The 25998-nt window shown below is 46.2% G+C and overlaps 1 protein-coding gene across 3 annotated transcripts in view; it reads right to left on the bottom strand.

Annotated features, from left to right (window-relative positions):
* Nucleotides 1-25686, bottom strand: part of LOC148034443 (uncharacterized) — a 355106-nt gene extending 329420 nt beyond the window's left edge. For all 3 annotated transcript variants that reach the window (XM_087679378.1, XM_087679379.1, XM_087679380.1), the window contains exon 1: nucleotides 25530-25686. The gene's annotated coding sequence lies outside the window, so the exon portion shown is untranslated. The remainder of the gene's footprint in view (nucleotides 1-25529) is intronic.
* Between the last annotated feature and the right edge of the window lie 312 nt (nucleotides 25687-25998).

The raw sequence follows: 25998 nt of genomic DNA, 5'->3' as shown, positions 1-25998 counted from the left end.
CCACTTGAACAAAACCCTACAAAAGAGATCAAAATCTACAAGCACAGAGGTGAGTAGTGAGATACTCCCAAAAAGAAAAACTAAAAATAAATGAAAGCAAAGCTAAATGCAATGCATTGAGTATGTAGGTATGTAGTGGAAGTCTAAAAAGAGAAAGGCTAAGTGTGTGGCCACCATCACTATATCCAATAGCCATTGGGGAAAATGGAGCAGATGGTGTAGCAACAAGAGGTATAACCCCATTAGACTAGCTAGCTGAAGTGGAGGCAATCACAATAGTTTACAATGGTGTTTTGGGTGGAAACTCCTATTTTTCTTAAGAATTTGCTGCCAAAGGAGTTGTGTTTCTTTGGTTCCATTAGAGAAAGGGTATCACCCTTATTTGGGCTTGCCTTCACATCTTGCAAGTTCTTGCCACTATTGGTTTCCCCTCCCAAAGAAGAGGCAACCAACCCTCACCTCTCTGATTGGATGTGTATAGAGGACTTCTTATGGACTTGATCGTGCAGCCTCGCCTAATGCAAGAACTGGTACTCCAACTCGTAGAAGGTTGGCAATCTAGGTAGTGAGATAATGTGCTCGATAACATGGAAGTATTTATCGAGTAACTTATTTAAGAAGAATATGACCTAATGGTCATCTGACTTCAAGGAGCCAATAGTAGCAAACTTAGCAAGCAACCGTCGATATTCAACCAACTTGACTTTCAAATCATCCCCTTCCTTAATTGAAAATTCTTGAAGCTCAAAATCAAGACTGATACATCAAATGCAAACTTGGGCCACATAGCAATCAATGAGATGACTCCAATGCTCAAATGCGAGGGAAAAATGTTGAAACTGAGAGTGAAATTCAAGAAGCAATCCCTGTAATAACTCAATATTGGCCATGGCATTGCAAACTCTCCATTGACGGATGTGATCAAGGTGAGCTAATCAAGGGTCCACCAACATAGACCCAACATAGGCTCGATACAAACGATGAGGTCCCAAAGACCTTGAGATTCAAGCACTTGTTGCATGAAGTTTGACCTGTTAAAATGAGTCTTATCTGTAAAGGTCTTATCTGTAAAGGCATTCTTGGTCGTTGCAATAGAAGTAATAGTGCTAGAAGATAGAGGAATGTAATGGGGATAGAGGGAATAGGGGAAATAAGTAGAGGGAGTGGAGTACACTTGGAGAGGAATCCCAGAGTGCCCACCATGCATACAAGAAGTGTACACAACAGATCCAAATGTAGGCATGGGCGGACTGGGTATGGGCATGGTAACTGCTTGAGGAGCCCAAGGTGGAGAGATAGGGACACATGGAGCAAACAATGGAAATTCCCGGGAGTCACCCACGGGATGTGTAACAACAGTCCATAAGTAGAGGATGGATTATCCAACATTGGAAAGATTGTGTGGGGGGTTATGAGTGTACAGGGGTAGTGAGGATGCCCATCACAACTGTCCGAGAGTGAAAGGATGTGGTAAAGTGGGGTATGTGGAAGGTACACTGTTAAAAGGTAGCATTTCCCCAACGATGCACCAAGGAGTGTAGTGAATGGAGGGTAGGTAGATTGTGGGATGGAGAAAGAGAAAGTACTAGCAGCGGAGATGGAAGATCCAACTCCTAGTATGCTTTGAGAGGAAATGGAGTGTAGTCCCAGGTTTTGGAATGAAGATGTGAGTAGATCAGAATATGGAGAAGATGGTGGCGGGATGGGAGGGAGTTAAGAAGTGTGGTTTACTTTCTCAAATGAAACAAATGGTAGAGATATACCTGATGAAGGGTACCTACTTCAAGAGCCTCCTCTATTAACGTTAACATACTGAAAACCATCCAAATCCTGTACACCAAAAGGAGAAATAGAAGAGGGTTTTGGCTCATATGACTCAAAAGGATTATGCAAACCTGGCATAGAGCTTGGCTGTGATGAAGGAGATGGATCGTCATACGTACCGAATGTTGTCGTCCCTACAAGATGAGAGAGATGGCAAGTCTCACCAATCGGTCCAGATGGAGTAGTAGTAGTCGTTAGAGGGGCATAAACCTGACTATACGTGATGCACAAGTATTCCTTATCTATAAGGTGACTGAAAATAGGGGAAAAAGATATTAAAGGTGAAGGCATGTCTGCCTCCTTCTTGAGACTAGCTACTCTTTAGAAGAGCACCGGCTCTGATACCATGTGAAGATATGCTAGGACTTGCACTAAGGAAACACAACATGTACGATCAAGACTGAAGCACAAAGACAAGCAAAACTCAAACCTTAAATACAAAATGCAGAATGCAAATGTAAAAACTTAAAACTCAAACACTGAGAGAAGAAACTATAAAGTGATTAATGTTATAAATGAATGTAACAGTGCACAGAATGACCAAGGGTAGAGCAATGGAGTGTCAAAGAATAACATCTACCAAAGACGGATCCCAAGTGTTGTGACCATCAATCGAAGTACAAAAGACCAAAAAAACAACAAACGCTAATTACTAGGCAGATAGAAGATAGAGGCGGTTGCCAGCTACCGCCTAGGGGAGAGAAGGCCGAATGCAGATTGCAAGGCTGACGCCTGATGACAATGGAGGCCTGCCACCTGTCGTCTGGCTGATTGTTAACCTTAGCACAAGAAAAAGTAAAAAAAATGGAAAAGCACAAGCCAGGAGCCAAAAGAGGTGGCACAAAAGAAAATCGGTCACAACGAAAGAAGCAAGAAGGGAAACGGCCGAAAGTGCAAGGGCAGCCTCAAAAGCTAAGGCAAAGGCAAAAGTGTATTTTTAAATAAAAGATGCCCCTAAAACTTTTTGTAAAAGAGCACTAGGATCCCTACTGTACAAATTGTAAAAGTAGATGGACAGTAGGAAGCAAGTTAGGAAGATAGGAGGACAATGGGAAAGAGGACTTGGCCATGTAAAAAAGGGAATAACGGGATGACCACCCAAAAGGGATTTAGGGTTTTGTATATAAAGTCAAAAAGTGAATGAGGAGCTCATTCATTGGTGTGTGGCAAAGTGGACTCGTCTTCTTCTCTTCTATTCTTGCTTACTTATGTGTGCTTGAGAGAGGGAGTGTGAGAAGTGTCGCTCCAAGGCCCAAGGTCTCAGCAGACCACTGCATAGTCCGTGGGGCTACACCTTCCGCTCCTGCTTTATCTGCTCCTTCAACACCCGTTGTTGCTGCTAGACATATGGCTCGAGTACAATATCAGTAGCCCATCTCTTTCACTACCCCTGAGGGATTGGCCAATTGGTCTATAAGTTCTAATCCTGTTGTACTTCATGCATCTATCTCACCTTCCTCCCCACCTCGTCACGCGTTCCCTTGGCGGCGCCCTACTACTAGATGTATGCAATGGTGGCCACCTTCTTAGACTAGCATGTCTCTAGGTCCTTTTGGATACCCTAGGTCAGTCTAGCATTCATTTTTCGCACTCTTACAGTCGGGCCCATAGGATTCAGTGTCCTTAGTTTTTTCATTCTTTTGTCTTCCACTGCATTTACTCACCTGCATACGAATTCATTGCATTTAGTTTGAGTTTGATTTCCTTTTTGTTATGTTTTGCTTTGGAGTATCTCACCACTAGCCTCTGTGTTTGCAGATTCTCATCTCTTTTGTAGGGTTTTGTCTTTCAGTGTAGGACTAACTTGCAGATTGCTTTGGTCCTACCTGGGCTAGAAACGTGGAGATGCGCACCGTTCCTTTCATGGTTTCATCATCCTAGGAATGCTTGCTCTTCTTCCAGCATGGCAGTTTCCCCTCTCAAGGCGGATCGTGCAACATCTCTCTCGATGCTATTATAGCGGTGACTTCTACCTTGCTCTTCTAGCGGGGTGCTTCATCCACTTCCTCTTCTTTCATTCCTTATGGTTCTCAGCACCATACAAAGACCGACATCAAGCTCCTCTTCCTTCTTCGGCATCTACATCCAAGTTGAGAGGGGGATTCCTACCCTCCTTGGTATTCTACAGGCTTCAGCACTTTGTCTTCGACATCGCCTTCTTCCCCCTCTTGTACCTTACTCTTCGCATTGCATAATTTCATCATCTTTGTACTAGGGCACTTAGGCAAGTGAACAATTTCTCCACAAGGGACACTGTCCAAGTGGCACCTGCTGCATGAGCATTCCTCAACATGTAGTATATTTTGCGCAAAGCACCACTTGAGCGGATCCTAGGCTGTTTCCACCGGCGACACTTGTCACCACACCACCATCCTCCTTCATCACATGGATATCTCATCACCTATTTTTCCTCGTCATCATCAACACCCTGAGTGGATGGGTTAACTTGTATTGTTTTGTGATATGTTGGATATGCCCTACCTACTCATGTCTTCTGGGTCACTATTACTCAATCGGTCCCATCCCATAAAATTTACCTCACTTATTAAAACAAAAAAAAAAGTTCCATGTGGTTCCATCCGCCTTTGTAGGGCTCGGTAGGCCATTGAGCAGCTGACGTGCACCCTTCGTCCGATGCCCTATCCTCTCTAGCGTGACTACTTGAATTCCCTTGGTAGGATAACCATCGCCTTTGTAGTCTTAGTAGGCCACTAGGCAACCAACATGCACCCTTTGTCCGATGCCCTGGCTACTTTGGGATGGGACGCCTTGGGGTCAATAAACGTAATAGTGGTTGGTCTATCCTTTTGGCTCAGTTTTGGGCCTAAGAGGGGGTATTGAGCTAAAACATGCAATACTTGCTAATTAGCCTCTTAAACAGCCCCAAAACACACTAAAAAATGCTCTTTTAGAGTAAAACCCTAAAACAGGGAGCGGTTCGAGAGAGTTCAGTGGAAACACCAAAATGGGGAGCAGTTCAAGAGAGTTCAATAGAAACCCTAATTTTTTGGATGCCCTTCCACATCTATAAATAGACAAGCTGCTCCCATTCAGTCTCATTCCATCTGTGTAGGTTTCTCACTCCATGTGTAAATTTCAATCATCAACCTCCTCCACGTGGCTGTCCAGCCCTGGAGACTGCTGCCACTCCATCTGTGTTTGCTCGTGCTGCTGGTGCCTTCATCCATGCTAACATCAACTGCTGGCGACATCATCATTTGCTGCGATCTGATCATCCAATCATCGCCAACCACATCAAACCCTGTTTCAGCCTACTGTTTACAGCAAACTGTGCACAGTTTCCAGCCTCTGATCTATGGTACACTGCTGCGTTTACCAGTTTTCAGCCTCCAGACTACTACATTTTGGTAACCAGCCTACTGCTATTCACTATTCAGCACTCCTACACTCCGACTAGTGGTCACAAACTTGGGATCCGTCTCCGGTGGACGTCACACTCCGACATTGCTCTACCCTTGAGCACACTGTACACTCTTACATTCATTTATAGCATTCATTCACTTCACAGTTGTGTTCTCTCTCTCCCTTTTTCTATTTGTGTTTGAGTTTTGAGTTTTGCATTTAGATTTTGAGCTTTTGAGTTTTGTGTTTAGGGTTTGAGTTTTGCCCTCTGTGTCTGTGTCTGTCTCTTTGTGTTTCTATCGTGGTCGTACACTATGTGTCCTCAGTGCAAACCCTGAGCAATAGATAAAGATATCTTCAGATCTATCTCAAAAATAACTTCTTACAGGCAGGCCTTTCTAGGCTAAAGGCATCCGTAAAGAGAGAGAATCACTTATCTTTTACTTCAATTCTATTAACCACAGCAATAAATCACTTGTTTATTTGCCCTGACCTATTTGTTGCTTTTCATGCTTTTCGCCTTCCAAACTCTTGTTGTTTGCTTTCGTGCTTTTCCTGAATTTGTTTTCTTATGTGCCTAGCTACAACTATTTCGACCATAACTTTGGCATATGAACTTAAAATAGCATTATCAAGATACTCAAATCAAAGCTAATAGACCTGATCAACAAGATAACGTGAGGAAATTTGCAAAAATCCTCTCAAAATAGCCATAAATGCTGCTTTTTTGTAAACACGTTATTTTTTTATATTTTCAGCTTGGAAGACTTGTACCACTCAAAATAAGTCCTAGCACACCGATAATGGTCTTTGATACTTAATTTCGGTCACTTATACATCTGGCATATAAACTAGTACTTTACACTATGTCATACATTGAGTTACTCTTGACAAGTCACACAAATCACCAAATAACTCATTCCATAGGCACACACTGAAATCCTATAATATTGAAGAACCTATTTGTTTTCACACTTTAGACACATAGTGTCTCGACAATGGTCCAAAGACACAAGAGTTTAAGGTTTATTCACTCTATATAGTGTGTTTATAGCATTGAGCATTGTATCTATTCATTATTCATTCTTCCATATTCATAGTCTCTAAGTTATTCATCTCCTCTATGTTCTTCCATTATACTTTGTGTTTTGTCATGCACTTGTGTTTATCCTTAGTGCTCGAATATTTCTTTACAAGGGTGTCATAAAGGACTACCCTACAACATACCATAATCACAAAGGCAATGGAGAACTTCTGGATCTTAGTTTGTTTTTGTTTTTCTACCCCTTTGAGCTAAGACGTGGCTTAAGCTTATATAACAAGACCCATACTGCTAGACCACCCCCCAAGAGTGTCAATGAAGAAGATATTGAGGTAAGGAAGGAATCTTGAATAGTGACCACTGGCATGCCCAAGATCCATTGCGAGCATTATGCTCACTTATCTCTATTACTCAAGTGACCTAGACATTGTCATGAATTTATCACTTTTTTTGGCCTTCTTCCGACTCTCAAAACAGTCCCAACAAGAACTATTTCATTAGATACAATTTTCTAAAGCTTTGGTAGGAAAATTGGCTCAAAACATTCTATTAAAGGGAATTGTTGTCATTGCCACTTTCATCCCTTTCTACATTAACTTTTCTTCACCAACTACTATCACTCATCACCACCATTGTCATCCCTAATGACAAGCCTTCATCAATGCTCTCCCTACTAGTCCATGGCCATCATCTAATGTCATAGAGTGCCGAGGACTAGTGCTGCTCCTTGTGACTTCATCAAGGCTGCCACCCATCATCTATAGTTGTCACCCCCATCCTAGGCATTGTTGCTATCATCCAAGGCCACCACTGCTGCATTTGCACCTCAAAACTGTCACCCTAAGACTCCATCATATATGTTTCTCCAAGAGCTGCCACCAAAGCCTTCCACATCTGTATTTATGCCTCCATGACTACTACCTTCCACTAGAGGGTCTCAAATGGCTTGTGTTTCTCTGCAATACACAAAAACATAGCCTTTCAGGCACCATTGCTGCTGCATTAAGCTGCAATACTCTTCATCCTCTCTCGTACAGCGGGACTTGGGATCCATTTCAAAGGATGACACTCTTCCACCCTCTCCCTCAGCCTGCTCCCATGAGAGAGTGGCTGTTGGAGAGCCCTCCACTCCTTGAGCATCCCATTTATACCTTGCTTAGTCTCTTTATTCATTGATTTTTCATTCAGCGTTATTAATTCATCCTTTATTTCCTCATTTGTGTTTTTTCTAAGTTCGTTTGTGTTAGCCATGTTCATACACTCTGTGTTTTCTCTACAAACCCTAACATATCCTCACATGATAAGCCTGCTCCCATGAGAAAGTGGCTGTTGGAGAGCCCTCCGCTCCTTAAGCATTCATTTATACCTTGCATACTCTTTTTATTCATTGGGTTTTTGTTCAGCATTATTAATTCATCTCTTTCTTCTTCATTTGTATTTTTAAAGCTATCATGAGAGCTAGGTTTGCACCAATCACACGAAACAACTCATGATGTCTCAATTACCTTGACCTTAGGAGGAGGAAAACACATCCTTTTCTTCTTCATCGTTCCTCGAGAGCATGAGGGATATAGAGTTCTAGGAATACATCAATAGGAAGTATTGATCTTTAAGGCCCAACACTCAATAAATTCCTTCTTCAAAAGGTGCATCTCAGTCATGGCAACCAGCTGCTTGAGGATTGTCACCTCTCAATTGGAGAAGAATTTCTTTTACCCCAAGAAAAGAAGATTTTGTTAATAACACCTTCGCAAAAAACCTAAAGTAAAATATGAAGTACAAAACTCCTGTAAAGGACTCTCAAGTATATCATAAATATAATGGTTGAGTGAGCGACCAATTTGGTGGGCTATAATGCGTGACATATGAGGCACTAAATGAAAGAAGGTACTGATGGTTGAGTGAACAACCAATTTGGTGGGCTATAATGCGTGACATGTGAGGCACTAAATGACATAAAAGCATCTCTCCTCCTGATTCACTCAAAGTTTTCCTATAGCCTCCCCATTTCCTTGGGAGTGCAAAAATCTTTGTCCAAATCCTACAAAGAGTCTCTACATCCTACAGAGAGTCTCTACAGAGAAGATATCTCGAAAGTCAATGGCATGACTATGCCTCGTAGTTCAAAGCAATCGAGCAATGATACTAGCAATCAACTTCCATCTCTCACAATGTCCCTAAGAAAGGAATCGAGAATCGACGGTAGCAATCAACTCCCATCTCTCACAATGTCCCTAGGTCCATTGAGTCTACAACTAATCTAGAGTTGGGATCCTACTCAAATCCTAACCAAGGATGAGATAAGATTGGCTCCCATGAACATCCTCATAAACGCGTGCAAGGCCTTTGGCCATGACCCAAGTTACTACCCCCTAGGTGACCACCTTAGTCTTAATTGTACCATGAACGACCATCTTAAGGGATCTCATCCACACCTCTGGGACAATCCCTACTCTATGGGACAACTACCAGACTCCTATGGACAATCACCCATGAGAAGAAAGAGATCTTCTTGGGTTTGAAGCTATCATCTAATCTCCTCCAAAAAATTCGTCAAGAAAGGCGAAGAGATGCAAGATGTTTAGATGCCACATCTATGCCAATGCTAGGTCACTCTTGGCTCTGCTCTAATCCTATTCATATGAATCCTTCTCTCTAAATTGGTGGGTCTATTAATGAATGGATCTCTCCAAGACCACTCTTCTGGGTCTCCATCCCTTCATCAAGCAAGTAGCTAGGTGTAGGTCTATGTATGCTCTAGTATCACAATGTGCAACTACTCTGATCTTCTATCAAGACCAACCTATAAACTCTATCCATGGCCTTCCTTCAATTGTCACCAGCCTTCACATGGCTACAACCGCAATATTTTGACTAGTTGCCCATCATCGACTCTTGTTGCTGCCTATGTGGAGGTTCTCCAGCTATCACAACCCCTCTAGCTATTGCATTTCACTCTAGACCTATCGGCAACCTATTGCAAACTACCATATGGCACCTCAGTTGTAGAGTTTTGGATCTTCCCTGCTTTGTGTACGGATTATGTTACTTCCTGATCCCATTTCGTTGTTGTAGTACTTCACCATTAGTCCGTGCATCATCATTATCACCATTGATGAATTGATCATTTTCTTCACCGATCGGTCTTGAGCTACTGCATGGCATCACCATCAGCTCCAACCTACACCATCTACCTTAGATTTGGTGGCATTATTGCACTCAAGAATCCATACACAAAGGGTGTCACTCTCTCTACTCTCCCTTAGCCCGCCTCCATGAGAGTCTTTGGTTGTTGGACATCCCCACCCCTTAAGCATCCACATCTAGATCATCTTCTTCACTCATTCATTTACAACATTCATTCATCCATCATATACATCTTCTCTTCCTTTTATGTTTTGCATTTCTTCTCTCTAAGTCTACTGTGTTTTAATCATGTTTATGCATTCTATATTTTCTCAGTGAAAACCCTTGCATAGCCCAACCAAGGCAAAGGTGGTTATCATCCAACCCAGAATTAGTAGGAGATTGGGGAGCATTGACCCAAATAGCCAAAACAGAGCCTTACTAGTGAAGCTCATCATTAGGGGTCTTCATCTAGGCAAGGAGCCTTGGAAGAAGATACTTATATGGAGGAGCCATCTTTCTTGGGAAATGTTCTCAATGCAGGTTATCTTTTCAATGAGGGAGTGGTTTGCTTTCCAAGATTTACCACCAAAGATTTAGAGATAGAGACTACAGTGCCATAGAGATGCCATAGCTATGGTAGAGATAATAGCTATGGAGGACAAACATTTGCATCTCTCATGCTTGGATAGGTTTCTTCTCCAAAAGGAGACATCTTATTGGGGGTGATTGCAACTGGTAGAGACCAAGTTTTCATTTTTAGGTGGAGGATGACAACTAAGTTCACAGAGAGGACTTGGATCTAGCAAAGTACACAAGCTGATCTTGGCAAAGGATCAAAACAGTAACACACTGTGGGACATAGTACATTGACTTGGATCCAGCTACTTGCTTGATTGAGGGATCAAAACACTGAGCTTACCAGAGGAGCCACTGTAGAGATTAGAGTGGCACCTAGGAGAGTAGATTTGAAGAAGAGACCCATTCCTCGTGAGACAAACCTTGCAATGTAGCCTTCTTTGGCCACACCATCAAGTTGAGGAGGAGGAGGAGGAGGATGATATAGATAACCAAGGTCACAACATAGCCAAGATCCACTCAGCATTGGTATACACATGGCATCTCAACACCTTTCTTGACTCGTTTTTAGAAGAGATTGGATGATAGCTTTCAAGCCCAAGAATGTCTCTCTTTTTGTGGCTCATAGCCCATAGAAGTTTGTCAACTAGCACATGGCAGTTATGGCAAGGCTTCTATAGCATGTGGCAGGTATGGAGAGCTAGAGGAGACTCAAAGGCAATGTCTATGGGATTGTCCCAAAGCTCATAATATACTACGTTACTCTTGATGGGGATTTTACACGTATCCTAGGCCTTCTCATTTCATTTTTTCTCCATTTGTACTTGATTTGGCAGTAAGAAACATTGCACAAGAAGTAGAGGCAACAGCGAAAGAAAGAGGATTCTTAGCTTACATGTTTGACAAAGCCATGTATGAAGGCCTACCAAAGAGCTCGAGCACGAACACTATTGTGCCTATCCTCAAGTCAGGGGACCCTACTTCACCCAGTAACTATCGGACTATCATGGTTGGGCATACATTGTATAAGCTATATGCTTCCATCCTTGAGCATGAGTTAAGTAGGTGGGCAGAGATGTGGGGTCTTAGAGCATAGGGACAAGCTAGCTTTAGGAGAGGCTTCTCCACATTGGATCACATCCTCACACTCAATGTGATCATTGAGGAGGGAAGGCCCCATGGCTGACGAACCTACTGTTGCTTTGTGGACTTCCGCAAAGCCTTTGACGCAATACCGAGAGGCAAGCTAATACACAAATTGCATGCTGTGGGAGTACCAAAAGAGCTCAATTGGGGTATTTTGGCACTGTATGAAAGGGTTGTGGGCAAAGGACGGACACCTAAGGGCCTTTCGGCACCTATTCACTCCACCATTGGGATGAACTAGGGATGCCCCCTCTCTACAACATTATTTGGCCTACGCATTGATGGGATTGCTGATTATATTTCACAGGAAGGAGATAGAGAAGCCCCACTAGCTAGCACGTGGATACCTCTCCTATTGTATGCAAATGGCATTGTATTGATAGCTGACTCGACTCTCCAGAGGGTCTACAAAGGCACTTGGATGCATTACAGTCTTGTACTTTGGACAGTGAGCTTTCAGTGAACCTTGGTAAAACCAAGGTGATGGTATTTAATGCTACACCACAGTGAGTCAGGAGATCAGCACCTAAATTCACATATGGACCTGAGGAGCTGGAGTATGTGGACTCTTATATATACATGAAAGTCTTATTCACAAGGCCCACATTTTCTATACAAGAGGCAACAAACACTAGACTGACTCACGAATACACAACACTAGGTGGTTTGGAGAGGATGTGCTCACAGGTGCAATTCCAGGAATCCCGCACCAAGCTATGATTCTTCAATACACTAGTCACATCCATACTACTCTATGGAGTACAAATATGGGGAACCAGTCTTGACCATCGTAGCACATCAAGGCACACTTATGACGGATGGAGGTCAATGGAGAAACCCCTAGTGTCCATGATATCCAAGATGATCAAATGTAAGGCCTCAAATCCACAGGAGATCATCAAAGCTAAGCTAGTAGCTACACCAATTTGTTAGAGATCACAGCCAGGCAGGCAGGCAGGTCAGGCAGGACCAGTCGGACAGTGTGCAGTCGGACTGCCACGTAGCAGTCCGACCTGTGCAGGCAGTCGGCTGCAAGGGTATTTCTGGCGCCCTGTTTTGTCCAGATTTTGGCTATAAATAGCCGACATCCCCAGCAGTCTCCCACACAGTCCGACTGCCACGTGGCAGTCCGACCTGTGCAGGCAGTCGGCTGCATTTAATGCAGCCAACAGGGTATTTCTGGCGCCCTGTTTTGTCCAGATTTTGGCTATAAATAGCCGACATCCCCAGCAGTCTCCCACACTTCTCTGCTCGCAGATTACAGATCGGTGACACGTGCAGATTCCGTCTCTATTCGCACATTTCAGACAGGAGACAGTGCAGACTGCAGCGGGCTTCGAGGTGAACAGTAGGTTGCATCATCGAGGTGGAGACACGCAGTCCAGCGCACTGCGCCCGTGTATAAATCTGCATATCTTTGTATTCAACACACTTTATACAGCAGATCTTCATCTTCCACTGTCTCTTTCTCTCTCTTCTCTCTCTGCGTTCTCTCTCTCTCAGTCCTACGCTTCCGCACTGCTGCACTCTGACATGGTATCAGAGCAGTGTTAGAGGGCTGACTGAGCGCAGAATCAACCTGAAGAGGAGTTTCCATCGCGACACAAAATTGCGTTTTTTGCGTTTGAGGGCAGACAGGAGGGCTGCGCCTTGGAACAAGGCTGAAGCGAGTGTGGGCGCGCAGGAAAGAAGTTCAAGTGGTGAATTTGCTGCTGTTTACTGCTGTTTGACGCAGAGGAAGTTTGAGTTTTCAGCCTACAAGTGCAGGTTTTGCTTTTTCATCGCCTCCGGCGGGTGAAGAAGGTACGAGACGCGGAAGAGCCTTAGCAAGCTGAGTTTTCCCAGTCAGAGGGGGCTACTTTTGCGTTTGTAAAGGCATTACAGGTGAAGATGTCTACAGAGATTGACTTGGAGTTCCAATCGATTATGGACCGGAAGGTGCCTGTCTTACCAGCTCTTCCTGCAGATCAAAAGCTCGACGGCGACAACTACCGCATTTGGCACGTCATGATGTTGGCCATCCTTGAGTCCTATGATTTGGCGGAGCTGGTACAGGAGGAGATCGACCGGCCTTCGGTGAGAGATGAGTCCAAACTCTCTTCCGATGCTCGTGCGGAGTTGGCCAAGGCTCAGTCTCATTGGGACAAACTGAATGCCAGGATTCGTTCCTTTCTCTTTCTATCATGTTCTATAGCCGTGATCGCTCACATCGAGCACTTGACAGTGGCTCGGGAGATATGGCTGGAGCTTGATCAGATGTACAATCGGATGACCCTTATGAATCGGGTTTCTTTGGAGGTACAGATGCGGACCTTGTCCGTAAACAAGTCTTCTTCGCTGCGGGAGGACATTAACAAGCTACGGCAGCTTCAGATGCAGGTTCAGAATGCTGGGAAGCCGATTTCCTCCGAAGACATGGCGATCACACTTTTGTCCCAGTTGCCGCCACGATTCGGTACATTTTACTCTGCCCTTATTGCTTCGGAGCGAGAGTCTACTCTTCGGTGGGAAGAGTTGGTTCCTATGGTCTTGGACCAAGAGGAACAGTTAAAGGGACAGAATGCTTCCAAGTCGGAGGCACTGACAGGTCAAGCCTCTCAGAAGAAGGGGAAGGACCGAAAGAAGAAAAAGGGGGATAACAAGTCCAAGAAGGACAAGGACAAAGAATCCACATGCCATATTTGTGGAAAGACTGGCCATTGGAAGAAGGATTGCCCTGACAAAGACAAGAAGGACACCAACAAGAAGGACACAAAGGATTCTGGAGCGGTGGCTGCACCTGTCAGAGTGCAGCGGTGCGGAAGCGTAGGACTGAGAGAGAGAGAACGCAGAGAGAAAAGGGAGAGAAAGAGACAGTGTACAATGAAGATCTGCTGTATAAAGAATGCTGAATACAAAGATATACACGGGCGCAGTGCACTGGACTGTGTGTCTCCACCTCGACGATGCGACCTGCTGTCCACCTCGAAGTCTGCTGCAGTCTGCACTGTCTGCTGTCTGAAATCTGTGAACAGAGACAGAAATCTGCACGGCACCAGTCTGTAATCTGCGACAGAGAATAGTAGCCAGACTGCTGAAAACGTCAGCAATAAATAGGCGAAAAATCACCTAGAACGGGGCGCCAAAATAGGGCGCAGCCTGGAATAAAATGGCTGCAAGCAGTCGGACTGCCACGTGGCAGTCCGACTGCAGCAGTCCGACTGGACTGCACCTGCCTGGCTGTGATCCTCTCTAACACCCCCTCTCAGAGCCTGGGCAGGGCAGAAGCCTGAGGGATCTGGAATGTTGCCGAAGTAGAGCCTGAGGAAGCGCCTTCATAAACAAATCCGCAAGATTGTCCTCCGTCTTCCAATACTCCACAGTGATGGTCTCATCCAGAAGCTTTTCTCGGATGAAGTGGTACTCGATCTCAATGTGCTTCGTCCGGGCATGAAAAACAGGGTTCCTTGCCAAGGCAATGCAACTCTCATTGTCACATCGCAGCAATGTAGGACGAGTCTGGGGGCACCCAAGCTCCTCCAACAATCTCCGAAGCCACACAACCTCGCATGTGGTGGAAGATGCGGCCCGATATTCTGCCTCAGTAGACGAAAGGGCTACCGTGGGCTGCTTCTTGCTACTCCATGAAATAACACCTGCACCCAAAGTAAAGCAGTAACCTGTTGTAGACCGCCTGTGGTCCACGTCACCGGCCCAATCCGAGTCGCTCCAACCTGCAAGTACAAGATCTGACCCATCTGTCCCTGCGGGGTAATGAATCCCCAAATCAGACGTCCCCCTCAGATACCGAAGTATCCTCTGAGCAGCCTGCCAATGCACCGTCTTAGGTTCACTCATGAACCCTGCCAAGAGCCCAACAGCAAAACATAGATCAACCCTGGTGTTGAGAAGCCAAATCAAAGACCCTATCAACTGTCGATAGCGGGAAGCAACCGCCAAAGGAGAAGCTGAGTGGGAAGTGGCCTTCCAGTTCGGATCCATAGGAGTAGAGAGGGCCCGACAATCTTCCATCTCAAAAGACACCAAGAGCTCCTGTACATATCTCTGTTGGGAGAGAAAGATCCCCCTCTGAGACTGATAAATCTCATGTCCTAAAAAGAAATGGAGTAGCCCCAAATCCGTCATCTCGAACGTCCGATGTAAAGCTGACTTTGTCTCCTGGACCTGCTGTGCATCATCACCTGTGACAATCAAATCATCAACATATAATACAAACAGCACACAACCTTCCCCGGAAGTGTGAACATACAGCTGCGGATCGGCCTTGGACCGCCGATATCCCAACTGAGTCTGGAGGAACGAATCAATCTTCTCGTTCCAAGCTCGCGGGGCCTGCTTGAGACCATACAGGGCCTTCTTCAACCTGTAGACTTTCCCATCTGAAGAACCAAAGCCAGGAGGCTGCTCAACGTAGATCTCCTCCTTCAAATCACCATTCAGGAAGGCCGACTTCACATCCAGCTGATAAACAGGCCATCTCCTATGGCCAGCCAAAGCAAGAACAGCTCTAATGGTTGCCATACGAGCTGTAGGGGCAAAGGTATCATGACAGTCAATCCCTGGGCGCTGGGCAAAACCCTTAGCAACAAGGCGAGCCTTGTGCTTATCCAAAGTACCATCACTGAGATATTTGGTCTTGAAGACCCACTTGACTCCAATCACCTTCTTCTTCGGGGGGCGTGGCACAAGTGACCAAGTGCCATTCCTCTCAATAGCCTCCAACTCAGCTTCCATAGCTTTCTTCCATGGGGCGGACTGTAAAGCCTCCTTCACGGAGGTGGGCTCTCGATCCTGCATAACTCGGGACATCAAACAATAATTGGAGCACACAAGCTCCGAAGAATGCGCCTGGTGCCTCCGTGACCGCCGCGGACCATCCTGCGGTCCCCACTCCTCAGGAACCCCCTCGATCCCTGAATCACGGAGTGTGTCACGGGCCCAGCGAGGAGGAGGCCGAACCTCCCCTCGTCGTTCTCCATCAGTAGAAGACTCTGGAATGTCCACCGGTGGTGACTCCTCAGAAGGATCCAGTGGAACAGTAGACTCTGTGTCAGAAACAGAATCATAATCAAACGGCACAAGCTCCAGCAGAACTGTAGAAGGAGCCAAACTCTCCCCTGGATCTCCAAGAACGGGATGCTCCTCACCCGTTGAAGAAGCCGGAACCTCCACAAACCGCACATCACGGCTAGTATATACATCCCGCTTGACGGGATCATACAGTCGGTAGCCTTGGGACTGGGAGCTGTAGTCAACAAATACCTGTTTTCGGGAAGCCGCTTCAAATTTGTCACGGTGAGCCTTGGGAATGTGAACATAGGCATCACACCCAAAGACCCGAAAGTAAGAAACATCTGGCTTCGTCCCAAAATAAGCCTCAAATGGAGTCATCCCTTCCACGGCCGAAGTAGGGGATCGATTAAGGATGTGGACTGCAGTAGCCACAGCCTCGGCCCACAGAACCTGAGGGGTCTGTCGGTGCTCCATCATGGTGCGCGCCATCTCGATCACACTGCGGTTCTTCCGTTCTAGAATACCATTTTCTTGAGGAGTATTGGTATTGGCAAACTCCTGGTGAATTCCTCTATCTGCACAAAACCGAGCAAATTCATTAGACACAAATTCACCTCCCTTGTCGGATCGCAAGGTCTTCAACTTCCGGCCTGATCGGTTCTCCTCAAAGAGAAGCCAATCCTTGAAGTGCGAGAAAGCTTCTGACTTTAGTGCCAAAAAGTAGGCCCATGTCATCCTGCTGTAGTCATCCACGATCAGCATGAAGTACGAGCTCCCACGCAGGGACTCATTCCTCATAGGGCCACATAGATCCGTAGATACTAGCTCCATCGGTGAAGTAGACCGCCGCGAAGCTGTGTGGGGAATGGCATCCCGATGCTGCTTCCCCCGTATGCAGGAGACACATGGCTGCTGGCTCACCACTATATCCGGCAACCCTCGAACAAGCTGTCCACGTGACGCCTTCCGAAGATAGTCATAGTTCAGGTGACCAAACCGAGCATGCCATAATTCAGACTGTGACTGTGAGGTAAGAAGAAGAGTAGAGAGGGCAGTGGAAAACTTCAGTTTGTAAATGCCGTTCTCCTCATATCCAGATGATAGAAGCTTCCTCGATTCACGATCAAGGACTCGCACTGTAGAACTGTCAAATTCCACTAAAAGACCAAGGGAGCAAATCTTATGAACTGAAAGGAGATGGTACCCCAATCCTGGTACATGCAAAACCTCTGAGGTATGGGTACCACCTCGTCCATCCGGAATAAGCTGCATCTTACCCCGACCTGCAATAGAAATTGAAGAGCTGTCTCCAATGAGAACCTGCCCACGCGACGGTCGCAGCTGGGCAACACCATCTGATGAAGGAGTCATGTGCCGTGAGGCACCACTATCAATAATCCACTCTCGAGATTGGGGAGCAGCCATCGCAGCATCAGAAGCATTCGGTGAAGCGTCCTCAATGACAACTAAGTGTAGAAATGCAGCTGATGAGGGTGCAGCCACCGCTCCAAAATCCTTGATTTCCTTCTTCTTGGTGTCCTTCGAGTCTTTGTCAGGGCAATCCTTCTTCCAATGGCCAGTCTTTCCACAAATATGGCATGTGGAGTCTTTGTCCTTGTCCTTCTCCTTGTCCTTCTTGGACTTGTTATCCCCCTTCTTCTTCTTTTGGTCTTTCCCCTTCTCCCCTTCTTCTGAGAGGCTTGACCTGTCAACGCCTCCGTCTTGGAAGCATTCTGTCCCTTTAGCTGTTCCTCTTGGTCCAAGACCATAGGAACCAACTCTTCCCACCAAAGAGTCGACTCTCGCCCCGAAGCAATAAGGGCAGAGTAAAATGTACCGAATCGTGGCAGCAACTGGGACAAGAGTGTAATCGCCATGTCTTCGGAGGAAATTGGCTTCCCCGCATTCTGAACCTGCATCTGTAGCTGCCTTAGCTTGTTAATGTGTTCCCTTAGCGAAGAAGACTTATTGACGGACAAGGTCCGCATCTGTACCTCCAAAGAAACCCTCTTCATCAGGGTCATCCGATTGTACATTTGATCAAGCTCCAGCCATATCTCACGAGCCACCGTCAAGTGCTCGATGTGAGCGATCACGGCTGTAGTGCATGATAGAAAGAGAAAGGATCGAATCCTGGCATTCAATTTGTCCCAATGAGACTGGGCCCTGGCCAACTCCGCACGAGCATCGGAAGAGAGTTTGGACTCATCTCTTACCGAAGGCCGGTCAATATCTTCCTGTACCAACTCCGCCAAATCATAGGACTCCAGAATGGCCAACATCATAACGCGCCAAATGCGGTAGTTGTCGCCGTCGAGCTTCTGATCTGTAGTAAGAGCCGGTAGGACAGGCACCTTCCGGTCCATAATCGCCTGGAACTCCAAGTCCATCTCTGTAGACATCTTCACCTGCAATGCCTTCTCAAACGCAAAAGCAGCCCCCTCTGACTGGGTAAACTCAGCCTGCTAAGGCTCTTCCGCGTCCCGAAGCTTCTTCACCCGCCGGAGGCGATGAAAAAGCAAAACCTGCACTTTTAGGTTGAAAACTCAAACTTTCTCCGCGTAAAACAGCAGTAAACAGCAGCAAATCCACCACCTGTACTCCTTTCCTGTGCGCCCACACTCGTTTCAGCCTTGTTCCAAGGCGCAGCCCTCCTATCTGCCCTTAAACGCAAAAAACGCAAATTTGTGTCGCGATGGAAACTCCTTTTCAGGTTGATTCTGCGCTCAGTCAGCCCTCAAACACTGCTCTGATACCATGTCAGAGTGCAGCGGTGCGGAAGCGTAGGACTGAGAGAGAGAGAACGCAGAGAGAAAAGGGAGAGAAAGAGACAGTGTACAATGAAGATCTGCTGTATAAAGAATGCTGAATACAAAGATATACACGGGCGCAGTGCGCTGGACTGCGTGTCTCCACCTCGACGATGCGACCTGCTGTCCACCTCGAAGTCTGCTGCAGTCTGCACTGTCTGCTGTCTGAAATCTGTGAACAGAGACAGAAATCTGCATGGCACCGGTCTGTAATCTGCGACAGAGAATAGTAGCCAGACTGCTGAAAACGTCAGCAATAAATAGGCGAAAAATCACCTAGAACGGGGCGCCAAAATAGGGCGCAGCCTGGAATAAAATGGCTGCAGGCAGTCGGACTGCTGCAGGTCCGACTGCAACAGTCCGACTGGACTGCACCTGCCTGGCTGTGATCCTCTCTAACAGCACCCTCATCAGCTGCATTTCTTCATCTAGCTGTCATTGAGGACGCTTCACCGAATGCTTCTGATGCTGTGATGACGGCTCCCCAGGCTTGAGAGTGGATCGTTGATAGTGGTGCCTCCCAGCACATGACTCCTTCATCAGATGGTGTTGCCCAGTTGCGACCCTCGCGTGGCCAGATTCTCATTGGAGACAGCTCTTCAGTATCTATTGCAGGTCGGGGTAAGATGCAGCTTATTCCAGATGGACGAGGTGGTATCCATACCTCAGAGGTTTTGCATGTACTAGGCTTAGGGTACCATCTCTTGTCCGTTCATAAGATTTGCTCCCTTGGCCTTTTGGTGAAGTTTGACAGTTCTACAGTGCGAGTCCTTGATCGTGGATCGAGGAAGGTTCTATCATCTGTATATGAGGAGAACGGCATTTATAAATTGAAGTCTACCACCGCCCTCTCTACTCTTCTTCTTACCTCTCAGTCACAATCAGAGTTATGGCATGCTCGGTTTGGTCACTTGAACTATGATTATCTTCGGAGGGCGTCACGTGGACAGCTTGTTCGAGGGTTGCTAGATATAGTGGTGAGCCAGCAGCCATGTGTCTCCTGCATACGAGGGAAGCAGCATAGGGATGCCATTCCCCACACAGCTTCGCGGCGGTCTACTTCACCGATGGAGCTGGTATCTACGGATCTATGTGGCCCTATGAGGAATGAGTCCTTGCGTGGGAGCTCTACTTCATGTGATCGTAGATGACTACAGCAGGATGACATGGGCCTATTTTTTGGCATTAAAGTCAAAAGCTTTCTCACACTTCAAGGATTGGCTTCTCTTTGAGGAGAACCGATCGGGCCGGAAGTTGAAGACCTTGCGATCCGACAAGGGCGGTGAATTTGTTTCTAATGAGTTAGCTCGGTTTTGTGCACATAAAGGAATTCACCAGGAGTTTGCCAATACCAACACTCCTCAAGAAAATGGCATTCTTGAAAGGAAGAACCGCAGTGTGATCGAGATGGCATGCACCATGATGGAGCACCGAAAAACCCCTCAGGTTCTGTGGACCGAGGCTGTGGCTACTGCAGTCCACATCCTTAATCGATCTCCTACTTCGGCCGTGGAAGGGATGACCCCGTTTGAGGCTTATTTTGGGACGAAGCCAGATGTTTCTTACTTCAGGGTCTTTGGGTGTGATGCCTATGTTCACATTCCCAAGGCTCACCGTGATAAATTTGAAGCAGCTTCCCGAAGACAGGTATTTGTTGGCTACAGCTCCCAGTCCCAAGGCTATAGACTGTATGATCCCGTCAAGCAGGATGTGTACACTAGCCGCGATGTGCGGTTTGTGGAGGTTCCGGCTATCTTAACGGGTGAGGAGCATCCCGTTCTTGGAGATCCAGGGGAGAGTTGACTCCTTCTACAGTTCCACTGGAGCCCGTGCCTTTTGGTTATGATTCTGTTTCTGACACAGAGTCTACTGTTCCACCGGTCACCCCTGAGGCGTTACCACCGGTGGATATTCCAAAGTCTTCTGCTGATGGAGAGAGACGAGGGGAGGTTCGGCATCCTCCTCGCTGGGCCCATGACACACTCCGTGATTCAGGGATCGAGGGGGTTCCTGAGGAGTAGGGACCGCAGGATGGTCCGCGGCGGTCACGTAGGCACCAGGCATATTCTACGGAGCTTGTATGCTCTAACTATTGTTTGATGACCCGTGTTCTGCAGGATCGAGAGCCCACCTCCGTGAAGGAGGCTTTACAGTCCGCACCATGGAAGAAAGCTATGGAAGCCGAGTTGGAGACTATTGAGAGGAATGGCACTTGGTCACTCGTGCCCCACCCCCCGAATAAGAAGGTGATTGGCGTCAAGTGGGTCTTCAAGACCAACTACCTTAGCGACGGTTCTTTGGATAAGCACAAGGCTCACCTTGTTGCTAAAGGTTTTGCACAGCGCCCAAGGATTGACTGTCATGACACTTTTGCCCCCACAGCTCGTATGGCGACCATTAGAGCTGTTCTTGCTTTGGCTGGCCATAGGAGATGGCCTGTTTACCAATTGGATGTGAAGTCGGCCTTCCTCAATGGTGATTTGAAGGAGGAGATCTATGTTGAGCAGCCTCCTGGTTTTGGATCCTCAGATGGGAAAGTCTACAGGTTGAAGAAGGCCTTGTATGGCCTCAAGTAGGCTCCTCGTGCATGGAACGAGAAGATTGATTCGTTCCTCCAGTCTCAGTTGGGATATCGGCGTTCCAAGGCCAATCCGCAGTTTTATGTTCACACTTCCGAGGATGGTTGTGTGCTTTTTGTATTATATGTTGATGATTTGATTGTCACAGGTGATGATGCACAGCAGGTCCAAGAGACGAAGTCAGCTTTACATCGGACGTTCGAGATGACGGACTTGGGTCTACTCCATTTCTTTTTGGGCCATGAGATTTATCAATCTCAAAGGGGGATCTTCATCTCTCAACAGAGATATATACAGGAGCTCTTGGTGTCTTTTGAGATGGAAGATTATCGGGCCCTTTCTACTCCTATGGATCCGAACTGGACGGCCACTTCCCATTCAGCTTCTCCTTTGGCGGATGCTTCCCGCTATCGTCAGTTGATTGGGTCCTTGATTTGGCTTCTCAACACTAGGGTTGATCTATGTTTTGCTGTTGGGCTCTTGGCAGGGTTCATGAGTGAACCTAAGTCGGTGCATTGGCAAGCTGCTCAGAGGATACTTTGGTATTTGAGGGGAACGTCTGATTTAGGGATTCATTACCCCGCAGGGACAGATGATTCAGATCTCGTACTTGCAGGTTGGAGCGACTCGGATTGGGCCGGTGATGTGGACCACAGGCGATCTACTACAGGTTACTGTTTTACTTTGGGTGCAGGTGTTATTTCATGGAGTAGCAAGAAGCAGCCCACGGTAGCCCTTTCGTCTACTGAGGCGGAGTATCGGGCCGCGTCTTCCACCACATGTGAGACTGTGTGGCTTCGGAGATTATTGGAGGAGCTTGGGTGCCCCCAGACTCGTCCTACTTTGCTGCAATGTGACAATGAGAGTTGCATTGCCTTGGCATGGAACCCTGTTTTTCATGCCCGGACGAAGCACATAGAGATCCAGTACCACTTCATCAGAGAGAAGCTTCTGGATGAGACCATCACTGTGGAGTACTGCAAGACGGAGGACAATCTTGCGGATTTGTTTACGAAGACACTTCCCCAGGCTCTACTTCGGAGACATTCCAGATCCCTTAGGCTTCTGCCCTGCCCAGGCTCTAAGAGGGGGTGTTAGAGATCACAGCCACGCAGGCAGGCAGGTCAGGCAGGACCAGTCGGACAGTGTGCAGTCGGACTGCACAGTCGGACTGCCACGTGACAGTCCGACCTGTGCAGGCAGACGGCTGCATTTAATGCAGCCGATAGGGTATTTCTGGCGCCCTGTTTTGTCCAGATTTTGGCTATAAATAGCCGACATCCCCAGCAGTCTCCCACACTTCTCTGCTCGCAGATTACAGACCGGTGACACGCGCAAATTCCGTCCCAGCAATCTCCCACACTTCTCTGCCCGCAGATTACAGACCGGTGACATGCGCAAATTCCGTCTCTATTCGCAGATTTCAGACAGGAGACAGTGCAGACTGCAGCGGACTTCGAGGTGAATAGCAAGTTGCATCGTCGAGGTGGAGACACACAGTCCAGTGCACTGCGCCCGTGTAGATATCTGCATATCTTTGTATTCAGCACACTTTATACAGCAGATTCCACTGTCTCTTTCTCTCTTCTCTCTCTGCGTTCTCTCTCTCTCAGTCCTATGCTTCCGCACCGCTGCACTCTAACACGATTGTGGTAGAGGCCCTCACCCGATCAATCACATACATGCATAGCCTATGGAACTTACTCAAACACAAATATGCACGGTTGGCTCTTGAGTCCTCCAAGCAACTTGCCAGAGAGGGTGATACTTCATGTTGGTATGCACAGATATCGGCCTAGTTTGAGCTACATGGCTTTAGCATGGACAAGTTATCACCCTTCCAATACTCCCTTAATGTACCATCTCTTGATTTGAGTAGGTTAGAGATTCGCAAGATCATCAGAATGGATCTTACCCAATTGGATATTAAGCGAACATGGTTAATGCCAAGGTAGGAGCTAGGGACAAAGATGGCTTTCTACCGCGAGCATTTCCTTCATACTACAAATGATGGATTTATTGTTCGCCCAAAGATACATAGACACCCACCTTTCCCATGGGAGTTGCACACCTCCTCACATCAGCTAGAGATTGAGACTGGCAAATATAGATTCATCCCTCTAGAGGAGCGCATATGCCAGATATGTCAGTTAGAGCCAGAGATAGAGGAGCATTATATCTACCTCTTGTGCCTAATGTATAATAAGATCCGTGGCCGTTTCCACTATCTCTTTAGAGACAAATTTGGACCACTATCCAGAGTCATGGATTTTACTGTTCAACAATGCCTTGGCATTTTTCTCCTTGAGATACGATGGCTTCATGGCATGCATCTCAGGAGTATAGCTACTCCAGAACACTAAGGCCCTTTACAAAGGTAGCTCACAGACTTCTTTGCAAAAGAGACTCTGGAGACTTCAGTATAGTTACAACCCCAATCCACACAAGAGACTCTCTCACCACCACAATCCACACACAAACAAGGAGTACTAATTGATCGGGCCGTTCAGCTTAGCTGATCCGGACATCCTAGGCCTCAACAGAGACACCGACGACACCTTACCTTCATAGGCGGATACAGGGGATTATTGCTCGGTAGGCCGCCAATAGCCACATGAGATTGTACCATGTGGAGTTCATTATTACTAGATAAATCTCTATGTTTTACACATAGACATAGTTAGTTTCCTTTCTTATTTTGCTTTGTGTTACATATTTTGCCCAAAGAGTTGTACCATCATACACATGATTATAACTCAGGATCTCATAGGTCATTTTCGTATTTTGTAGACATTAATATATCATTTCATTTCATTCTCTCTAAGTAAATATTTACAACAGACCATCAGGTTAGCATAGAGCTAACAGACCTAAACTCTCTCTCACCAGAAATATTTACGTGAGATATGCTGACTCTTAGAACAACCTATTATATAAACAATACTAATAAATCACACAATAGGAACACCTAGAGTAGAGTGAACAATCGCCAACCAAGGAGCAGCAATATCCAGAAGAACCTGACATCATAGAAGAGATTTGCCATAACACTAATCCACACACACGGCCACATGCCCATGGATGCTCAATGCTGAATCAAAAATAAAGGCATTGCAAGTACGCCATATATGCCACAGGGCTGTCCATCTAAGGAAATGGAATAGGCAGGAACAATTTGAATGCAAAAAGGGCATAGAGGACATATTTCCCATAATCCATAAACGAGTATGCGGTGCTAAGTTACCGAGGACAACACTCGGGAAACGAAATTCCAGATCTGTCGTGCAACAGGGCAAGAGACAAAGAGGTGAAGCAATGTCTCATCATATATAGTACAAAAAACACAACGACCTACAAAAATCTTTCGGGCATTGAGCACTTCTCCCGTTGAAAGACCCCCAATGAGCAGCCTCCACATGAACACTTTACCTTTATACAAAACCTTAGACTTCCAAAGCTAGATAAAGGCCACTTCTTTTTGCTATCCCTAAGATGACTTATTAACTTTCTGGGTGACCCATCTCTTAGCTTCCACCATTTGATGATATATCTGATTAGCTGATCTTTTCTCAAAATCATCAGGAAGCACAAACATCTAATCACACCATAGATCCAACCGCTAAAGCGCATGCAAAGGAGAGAACCTCTGAAGACTACCTATATGGATGACCAAATGTCACTATATCCACGAGGCACCCTAAAGTACCGACGAATACGCTGAAAAAAATAAAGATGAGCGATAAACCCATCACGGACTGGCTTCAACCCCAACCTAGCCATCGGATTAAACTTGTCTCGATGCAAATCAATCTCTCTCTCTCTCTCTCTCTCTCTCTCTCTCTCTCTCTCTCTCTCTCTCTTGTTCAATTCAGACCGTGCCATATACATGGCTAACAAAACATGCCACCCTGCAACCTAGCAGATGCTGACGAAAGCGGGGAGACTACAGAAACCATCACAGAACTACAAGTGGACTCTCTCCCTCTCTCTCCCTTTCTCTCTCTCTCAGAATATTAAACATGAAAACACATGATCGGCGTGACATACCAGACTAGCGTGAGAGGAGGATAAAAGGACCGTTGAGACTCGAGAGGAGGAGGCGACTTGGGCGTGCTGGTCACCACGTCGAATGTTCGCCATCCGCAAGAAACACGGAAAACGGCCCCCGCTTCTCTCCCACGTTTTGCGATCGCGAGCCACGTTCCAAAAGCTTTCTTCGTTGTTTTGTGGGTGGTAGCTACCAAAATATTTTTCCTTTTCTTTTTAAAATCATCTTTAGTATCTGGATACTACACGTATCTTCTATATCTATATCTACATCCATTTTATTCATTTTCTATTTATTATTTAGAGCTTTACTTTAGGAATATCTATCCAACCAAAAGGTTCCAAAGCTTATGTGGCACAAGAAGAAGACTTTTGGTATTCAAGGAAATACAATGTGGACAATTTTTGTATTCTAGAAGTAAAGAAGGGTTTTTTTTTAAAGGGTGATATTTAAAAAAAAAAGTAAGTA

This window comes from Lygodium microphyllum, chromosome 6 (assembly GCF_053477565.2).
Source record: "Lygodium microphyllum isolate KBCC chromosome 6, Lygodium_microphyllum_v1.1.10, whole genome shotgun sequence".
NCBI classification, from domain to species: domain Eukaryota; kingdom Viridiplantae; phylum Streptophyta; class Polypodiopsida; order Schizaeales; family Lygodiaceae; genus Lygodium; species Lygodium microphyllum.
The sequence above is the reverse complement of the archived record's forward strand: the minus strand, read 5'-3'. Positions and strand labels throughout refer to the sequence as shown.